The sequence below is a fragment of the Petaurus breviceps genome, unplaced genomic scaffold (assembly GCF_028583685.1).
Source record: "Petaurus breviceps papuanus isolate PSGF00001 unplaced genomic scaffold, PetGlider_PUasm1.0 76, whole genome shotgun sequence".
Taxonomy (NCBI): domain Eukaryota; kingdom Metazoa; phylum Chordata; class Mammalia; order Diprotodontia; family Petauridae; genus Petaurus; species Petaurus breviceps.
In genome coordinates this window covers 38605818-38614803 of record NW_027186473.1, presented here as the reverse complement: position 1 = coordinate 38614803, position 8986 = coordinate 38605818, and the positions used below count along the sequence as shown (strand labels likewise).

Sequence of the window (8986 nt, the reverse complement as noted above, 5' to 3'; positions counted from 1 at the left end):
AAGGCATCCTTACACGCTTTTACCGTACCCAAAGATCTATCTATTTGTCCTCCTTACTATCAGGCTTTACCATTTACCCTGTTACTCTACTCTAAAAATGACCAGGCCTTAATTGATTTGAATTGAATTGATGAAGGAAACAAATTAAGAGAAATGTGGACACATATGTTTCATTTGTTCCATGTAAGCCTCCTGACAGTTTTAGCTATAAATGCTCTGAGGATTATATGGTTTAGTTGAACCACATGCCAAGATCTCTTTAGGCCTCAAAAAGAAACATGTTGGGTCAGATTCTACCTTTAAGAATGTATCAGTGTGTGATAGTTGTATATAATTCTGGGACATTCAAGGTAAAAAGGACTGTTGCTAAATGTCCCTGATCCCAGGACCCTCTGATCTGGACTAGGTACATGCTTTGAATAAGCATGTATATGTGTATTTTTGTGTACATATACATGCATGCATACATGCATATGTATGTAGAGGGAGAGAGATAAGAGCATACTTGTGTGCATTTCAATAGATTTGTGACCTCAGTGTATTCCTTTTAATCACAATCCATCTGTGCCTACATATTCTGTGTAAAGTGTCCATGCACACCCAAAAACTGGCCTCCACATTCCACCCAACATATTAGAGGCCTTCCTCTTGATCTCTAGAAATTATATGAATACCAAGGGAGTATAGAATTCTGTAGTCAGTTATCCCTCATTGTCTCTTTGTGACTTGCCCACTTCCTGCCCCCTTGTACCCTGATTTAATTTCTTTTTCTAATAATATCCTTAACATTGTTTCTTCTGCATAATCTTTCATTCATTACATGTTGTACCCTGCCCACCCCAATGGCATGTTTCACTGCTGCTCTTTGCATAATCCACCATCTCTCTTTGGACACTAGTATGACATGATGTGTATGCAGAGCTACCTAGTGCTGCCTTCCATACTCTGCTACTATTCCCCATTCCAGAGAAGAGCCCTTTTATATGAATAGGCAAAGATAGGGTACAGTGCCATTATATAGTACATAGCGAGTTTACTCTTATAGTGCTCTCATAGACAACATTAGTGAGAGGAAAAAAACAATAACCATCCTTACGACCCCACAACCCCTAAAGCCCTAGAAGAGGTGGCTCCTGAGGAATAGGTGTCACTCTCACCTCGCCTCTTCCCTGACCCCTCTACTATTAAGACGTGAATAAATCCAGTGGAGATAGCCCAGCAGCTGCAGGTAGCGCTATAGGCTTCACGGGCTCAGCAGCTACAGTTACCAGAAATCTGGAAAGTTCCTTCCACTAAAATACTTCACATTATCAAGTGGTTCTACATAAAAATACCTATTATTTTATCAATTAAAATGACACTAAATATAATCTGCTTGTTCATGCTTCTCATCCTTACTCATCCTTCTACTCCACCCAAAGAGTCATTTGCCCTCCTTACTACCAGACGTTACCGTTTGCCCTGTTACTGTCCTCTTAGAATAACCAGACCATTTCTCATACTGCTGGGCCCTCCAGATCCCCACATCTGCTCTACCTTTGTACCATCAAAACTCTCAGACCTTGTCATGTGCTCTGCCACTGGGCCCTCTGGATCCAGGGGCCTTATCATTTATCCTACAGTACCCTGAGGATCATCGGCTCTTTCCATTTTATTCTTCATCTAAACTCTTCTTTTAGAAATGTTGCCTCTGCCCATTAGAATGTCCTTGAAAGAAGGATAATTTTGCTTTTCTATTTATATTTCCAGCATAAGCACAGTACTTTGTATGTAGTGAACATGATAAATCTATTCATTCTTTCTTTTAATCATTCATTCATAGGAAGATGATACAGTTCTGTATTTGTGAAGCAACATAAAAATCCATGCTTTTGAGATAATTTCTCTTGTCCGACATGTGGAGGGTAGAAATGGACTAAGACCTTGAGTAGTTTTATAATATCACCTTCTCTACATTATGGGTAAAGAAGGGATCGCCAAAATAAGATCCCAGAAGTAAACTAATTTATCAGTTGATGGAACACACTATATGAACAGTACCAGCCTGAACATGTCTGATCCGATATAGATGATTGCATGATGCCCAAACAGCTGTTGTATAGCAATTCAAAATGGGTCAACTACAAGTACAAAGCAGAAAAAAAAATGTTTTCATGATAGGTCAGAGCAATTGTAGTTAAAATGGCATAAATGTGAACTTTAGAAAACAATAGAGGCAAAAAACCCAGCTGGGTTCTTACTATAAGATACATTTTTAGCACATTCTCCCAAGATTTGGAACTAAAAGGTAGAATAGAAAACTGTAAGGTACGCTGAGAATCACAGCTATACTATAAATCAAAAGATAATCTTTGTATGCTCACTAGGGGAAAGAGAATCCATCCTGTTCTGGTCTTTTCCAGTACACTAATAGAGGCAAATTGTAAGCACTTTCCCCATCCCCATATAGAATATGAACACCAACATAACACGTGTATGGCTGTAGGACTCAACACACACAGAGATATACACAAAGCCATTGCCAGCACAATCTGGTACTTTCATTCATGGATTGCTAGGTAACAAATCCACTGCATGGTTAGTTACACTTTACTCTTTCTACATTCTAAATGACATACTAAATAATGAAAATTACTCAGTTAAAAACAACAACAACAGCAACCCATAATCAAAGGATATAGGATTTGGACACAACATTTTTCACAGCTTTATTTCCTGCAAGAACTCATTTGGAGTTCTGTATGAAGGGAGCTGATATGAAATATTACACCCCTATCTCTAGGAAGACTGTGTCTGTGCGACTATCTTTATGTCATAGCAATAAAGAGTATGCCGTGCTTCTTGTTTATTGCAGAAGGTAACACAAATGGTGAAGAAAACCAAATTGATTTCTTTTAGACGATAAACCATAAGCAGTAAATAAATGTACATGCACAGAAGGGAATAAGTCTCATTCCTCAGAATTTCAAGTACGGATCTTTCTTCCATGTAGTAATAGCCATTTGGCTGAAACTAGTCAGTCACCTACAAGGTTTTGGTTCTCTTCCCTCCAAGATTGTATCTGTGTCTGAATCAGAAAAAAAAAAAGAAAAGTAAATTACAAAGTGAGTAGTGTTTGACTCTATTCATTAGTTCATAGCATAATTGATTCAGACATGAAAAAGACTTTGGAAATCAACTAGGCTAGCCCCCTTCTCTGCATAGTGATGTGTAATCTTTATTTCAGTTCAATATATAAGATTTATTTCATGGACTTTATTTTTATCCATTAACATCAACATTTTCTATGGGGTCAGCAAAAGAGGACAATGCCAAAATCCCTGCTGACAACCATTTTTTAAATCAACAGTTTATGCCACATTTGGTTCATGCAAATTTATCTCACAGAAACTGTGTCTACACATGCAGGTCAGAATGGGGAAATCAGATAAATGTGAAAAAAAGTAAAACAAGATGGAAAACTTTGGGGAAGCTGGCTAGCGGAATGTGATGTTAATGTATCTCTGAGCTCCAAAGACAAGTACCTTATATGAAGCTTCTTCAGCTATTTAGGGTTTCTTCCATGCTTCATTGAGCATTAAAGTGGAAAAGTAAGGATCAGCAGTCATGACGACTTTGGAGCAATCTATCAGCAAAATCTGCACACAATTTAACTGGGTTGGAGGAAAGGACAATGGATCCCTACAGGATGTTCCAAAATCTTTTGTCTGGCAAGCTGATACAGGGCAGTGACAAGCAGGAAGGATAGATCAAATGCTCAAAGAAGGTACTGGAGCATAGCTTCAAACATTGAATTTAGCTATGGACTCTGGGGGCAAAATAACAGCATGCCTACCAGTCTGGGATGTAGCAATTAAAAAGAGAAACTCTCCTGAGGCAAACAGCTTCTGGCAAGCCAAGACTTTAAGAATCGGATTCTCAGGGACACATTCTGCAAGAGCAGGAAAAGCTCCTAATCAAAGAATCATCTTCCCACTTTCACTGAGTGGAAATGACCATTAGCTGGGTCTTCATCTTTTCAAGCACACCAGTACGCCCCATCAGCTCAGCAGCTGAGATCATTTTTAGATAGGAAGGTGAGCAGTGTGTATTTCAATGAAAATATTTCTTGGTCTAAGTTCTCTGGATAATTTGACTCAGTGGGCAGTCAGGGACAAGTCCACAAAAAGAAACCAGTAACTAAATCTAGCTATAAAATACAATTCAGGCAAATTCAAATCAGGGATTTTTATTGTCAGGACTTACTACGCAGAAAGTCCAGAGTGTATATTCACTCAGACTTATTAGAAGGGTAGTTCATTTAACCTCTTTACAATTTGGACAGCTAGTCCTATACCTATCATTTATTTATAGAATCATGGATATACTTGTAATCTGCTTGAGTAGAGGATTTTCACAAATTGGGAGCTCTCTACCTGGAATGAATGGGATTCCTTAGGGATTTATATACCAAGAGAAATATTTAGGAATTTAAGATGTATTAAAGAAAAAAAAAAAGAAGTTTCTTATCTCACATGCTGAGTGTCAACATAGTAACTAAATTTGAATTTTTTTTTCCTGAAAGAATCTCTGATAAGCATGGTTATTTGAGTAAGAGTCCATTATTTCATTTAGCCTAGAGCTGCATTCCTTCTTCCATAAACAGTGAACTCGCTTATCTTCAGGATGCCTAATCTTCCTTTTTGTACCATTTTAAATCTTTCTCCATTTAATGTGTTTATCATTCATTGGTGGTTCATCATATTGGACACGGTGCTGAAATGCTAGGAATTCCTCTTCCAGCCTCTTGACATTTTTTCTCACAATTTCTGGTGCTAGTTAACTCATTTCCTCATGAAGCAATCCTTTTAAATTTGGGCAGATGTTATTGGTTTGAAGCTTTTTCCCCTTTCTGCCCTCCCTTCCTCCCCTTAGACATCTTTTGCTTTCAAGCACCCACCTGTTGGTGTATTTCTGGCATTGAGGAATGAACATGTCTTTCACATGACAACCATTAAATATACTAGACACAGGGGCGGCCAGGTGGCTCAGCGAGTAAGAGCACTGGCTCCAGTGTCGGGATGACCTGGATCAAATCCGGGCTCAGATACTCAGCACCACAACCAGAAATAACTGGCCATGTAACCTTGAGCAAGTTACTTAACCCCGATTGCTTTAAAAAAAAAAGACTATATTAAATATACTAGACAATGGTTACATTTCTCTTCTTTCTTCAAATAACTCCTCTCCATTACTTTAACTAATGTTTTTATAACAAGACTTTTGAATATTCCCTCCGAAATTTAAAAATGCCTCTTTTAAAATGTGACTTCTAGAACTTGTCACTTTCCTATGGTTGTTATCTGAAAGTGCAAACTAGAGTGATATCAATTGTCTTGCTCTGAAACACACTTTCTTTAACATAGCCTAAGGTTGGTCACATTAGCTTCTATGGATGTCATGTTGTGATATTGTCTTATATTGCATTTTTAGCCCCATAAACTTAGTCTTGATCTTCTACACTTGAATTACTGTCCCTTCACATCTCATTCATCCTTTAGGTCTTCATTTGACTTTATTGAACCTCGGGACAGAACTTCATATTTGCCCAGACAAATGTAACAATATTAGATTCAACCCACTATTGTAGCCTTTTGAGAACTTTTTTATTTTTTAACATAGTTTTATGATACAACATGCTATTTATCATTCTTTGCTTTGTATAGGCTGCTTCATAGGAAGCATTATCTAATCCAAAGAAATTTAAAAGTATAGGGATCAAGAAGCAAGATATAACAAAGAAGACATCAGAGTATGAATTGTCTCTATACACTCAGAAAGTGACATTTCCAAGTTTCACTTTTTAAATTTTCTTGAATATTTATTTTTAATTATATTTTGTATCATACTTACATTAATTTATTACAATATGTAACTAAGCATAATGTTAGTTAATGTAAACAAAACTTTTAAAAATATTAACTGGAAACCTTATATGACCATTGTCAAAGTGAATTTTTCCTAATATGTTTAAAGTTTTCTTGTGATTAATAATGCATTATTCCATTTATTTAAAATGGAAAATATAAAATAAAATTCATTCACTCAGAATAGGAAGATGAGAACAGGAAAAATAGTAAGTATTTAACATCAAATATCTCTGACAAAATGATTATATCCAAAATAAATATGAAATTGACACAAATGTATAACGAGACTTTGAATTAGATATATGGGCTACAGATATAATGAGGAAGCTCTTGAAAAAATAAATAATAAAAAGTTTAACCAACCACTTGAAAAAGCATTCAAAAACACTAATAATCAGAGAAAATCAATTTGAAAAGATTAAGGCACTAGCTTATATCAGCGAAACTAGCAGAGATGATACAAGATGAAAAAAAAATCAATGATGGCAGGGATGTGGGAAAATTGGCTTGCTAATTCACTGCTGATGAATCTGTGATTGGGTATGACAATTATGAAAAGCAATATAGATGTCTACAATACAAATTACAAAGATATTCATATTCTTTAAACCTATCGATTCTAATTTAGTTTTATTCTATAAGAAGGGCATTGAGAGAAAAATGAGCCCCAGTCTTTACAGAAGAATCATGTCTAGTACCTACATTTGTTTTTTTGAAATTGTGAAAACTCTTGTTTTTCATTGCCCCTTTCTCCAAACAGGTCATTCCTCCTAACCTCACCTCACCAATGCTAGCCCTTATAAAAGAATTATATGTGTGTATATGCACTTACATAATATAAGCAATACAATATATATATACATACATGTATTTATACATATGTGTATGCATGTATGCATATGCCAATATGAAGTCATTATACTTATTACTTATTGTTACTTATTTGTATATATATATATGTATATGTATATATATACATATATATATACACACACATACACACAGAAGGAATTTGGCAAAACTGAGATTGACTGTATTTGAAATATTCCATATCATAGTTCTTTACATCTGCATAAAATGGAAAAGATACTCATTTTCTCTCTTCTTTATTGCCAAGTTTGGTCGTAATTGCACATGGATTTATTTTGTTGTTTCCATTCATTTTGTTATATTGCCTGGGTCTATTATTCTCCCTTTTTTCAATTTATTGATTTCTACTTATTCCCTCTACCAATCTGAAGCCATCCCTACTTGTTCTGTAACATCATCTTCGAAAGTTGCCTGGGAATATTGGTTGCTTAAGTGATTTGCCTACTGCTAGTATTACAGAGCCAGCATGTTTCAGAGAATGGAAATGATCTAGGTTTTCCTTACTCTAATGCCAATTCTTTAGCTTTATTCTTTCTTTATCTGCCTCTCAAGTCTTCCTATAACTCTCTAAATTCTTCATTCATCAATAATCATAAATTAGCAAAATTTCATTACAGGAATATATCTCTATTTACTTTGCCATTCCCTGATCAATTGATATCTGCTTTGTTTCCAGTTCTTTGCTACTGTAAAAGTGTTGACATTAATATATTAGTTTATATGGGACCTTTCTTTCCTCTGGAATATACTGTAGCAGGATCATTTAATCAAACAGTATGGATAGGTTAGTCACTTTCTTAGCATACCTCCAAACTGTTTTCCAAAATGCTTTGGCTAGTTCACAGATCCACCAACAGTACAGTGGGCTGGTCTTTTATATGACCTGTTCATTTTTATTTTTTATTCATATGTGTTATTTCAATGTAATAGAAAATAATCCAGTCTCTACTTGAAACCTCCAATGACAGAATTGCTTCACTATTTATCGAGGCAGCTCGTCTTTATTTGGATTGTTCTAATTATTAGAGTTTGTTTTTAATATCAATTTTTTCCTTTTATGAAACATTTTCATCGACTTTATTTGTGTCCTGAATTTAAATATCAAAAATGCATGTTCATACATAGCAGAAAATAAAAAGAGAATTTTAAATGACCCTGTAAATCTTCATTTCATACCATTTCTTTTTTTAAATCACAACAAATTCTACGTGTTCAACACTGTTCTGCTTATCTGTGCATTCTTCTAAACTTCATTCTGTTGGGACAGCTAGGTGGGAAAGGTAGTAGCCCCTAGAGACAGGAAGACCTGAGTTAAAATTTGGCCTCAAACACTTACTAGCCGTGTGACTCTGGGCAAATCACTTTATCACTATATCAAAAAATAATTTTGTTTTTCTTTTTGCATTTAAAAAAGTTACAGTGCCCCTCCTTTTCACCCATCCCTCCTATCAATATCTCCTTCTTTCCTGATCCCACTTACCCCTAATTAATTTGACCAAAGTCATTTCCAAATGTGGCATAGCTGCTGGATGAGTCCCTGTCTCAGTAGGTCCCAAAGTTTACTCCTTAGGGCCTCAAACCTGTGATGGTTGTAAAACTCAGCATGGAGCAGACTCCTTGAGCTCAGGTATCTTACTCTCCTGATGTCTTAAAACACAAAAACATGTAGTCATCTCCAATTGCCTTCACCTGAAACAAAAAAAAACAAGTGCAGAGGCAAAAAAACTAAGACCCCTCTTCACTAGCCATATGCCATCTGTGGATGGGGAGGATACAAGATTTCCCCTCTTCAAATGTCTCTACTCTAACTAGAATATTAACGGCATGGAAGAGGTCGACAACAATAAAAAGTATGGGATGAAGTTGGCTTATGCTTTTTCAATATACACTTAATTTTCTCTAGATAATCACAGCCAATTGAAGAGCATCTGAAAGGACTACCAGCAAAAGAATGTCTACACCTGTTCTCCAAAGTCTCCCCAAAACATCGGTTATCTCCTATGCCTGGAATGGTCTTCTTTCTTATCTCTGCAGCCTGGCTTCACTTCAAATCTTAGCTGAAATAACGCTTTTGCAAGGAGTGTTTCTCCATCTTCTTCAATATTAGGATCTCACCCAACCCTCATATTGCTCCTGCTTACATACTGTATCTATCTATCTATCTATCTATCTATCTATCTATCTATCTATCTATCTATCTATCTATC

General features: G+C 35.9%; 1 long non-coding RNA gene across 1 annotated transcript in view; it reads right to left on the bottom strand.

The window, feature by feature from the left end:
- Positions 1 to 2844: 2844 nt before the first annotated feature.
- Positions 2845 to 8986, bottom strand: part of LOC138174802 (uncharacterized) — an 18435-nt gene continuing 12293 nt past the window's right edge. The window contains exon 4 of the long non-coding RNA XR_011171820.1: positions 2845 to 3067. This is a non-coding gene — a long non-coding RNA (uncharacterized lncRNA). The remainder of the gene's footprint in view (positions 3068 to 8986) is intronic.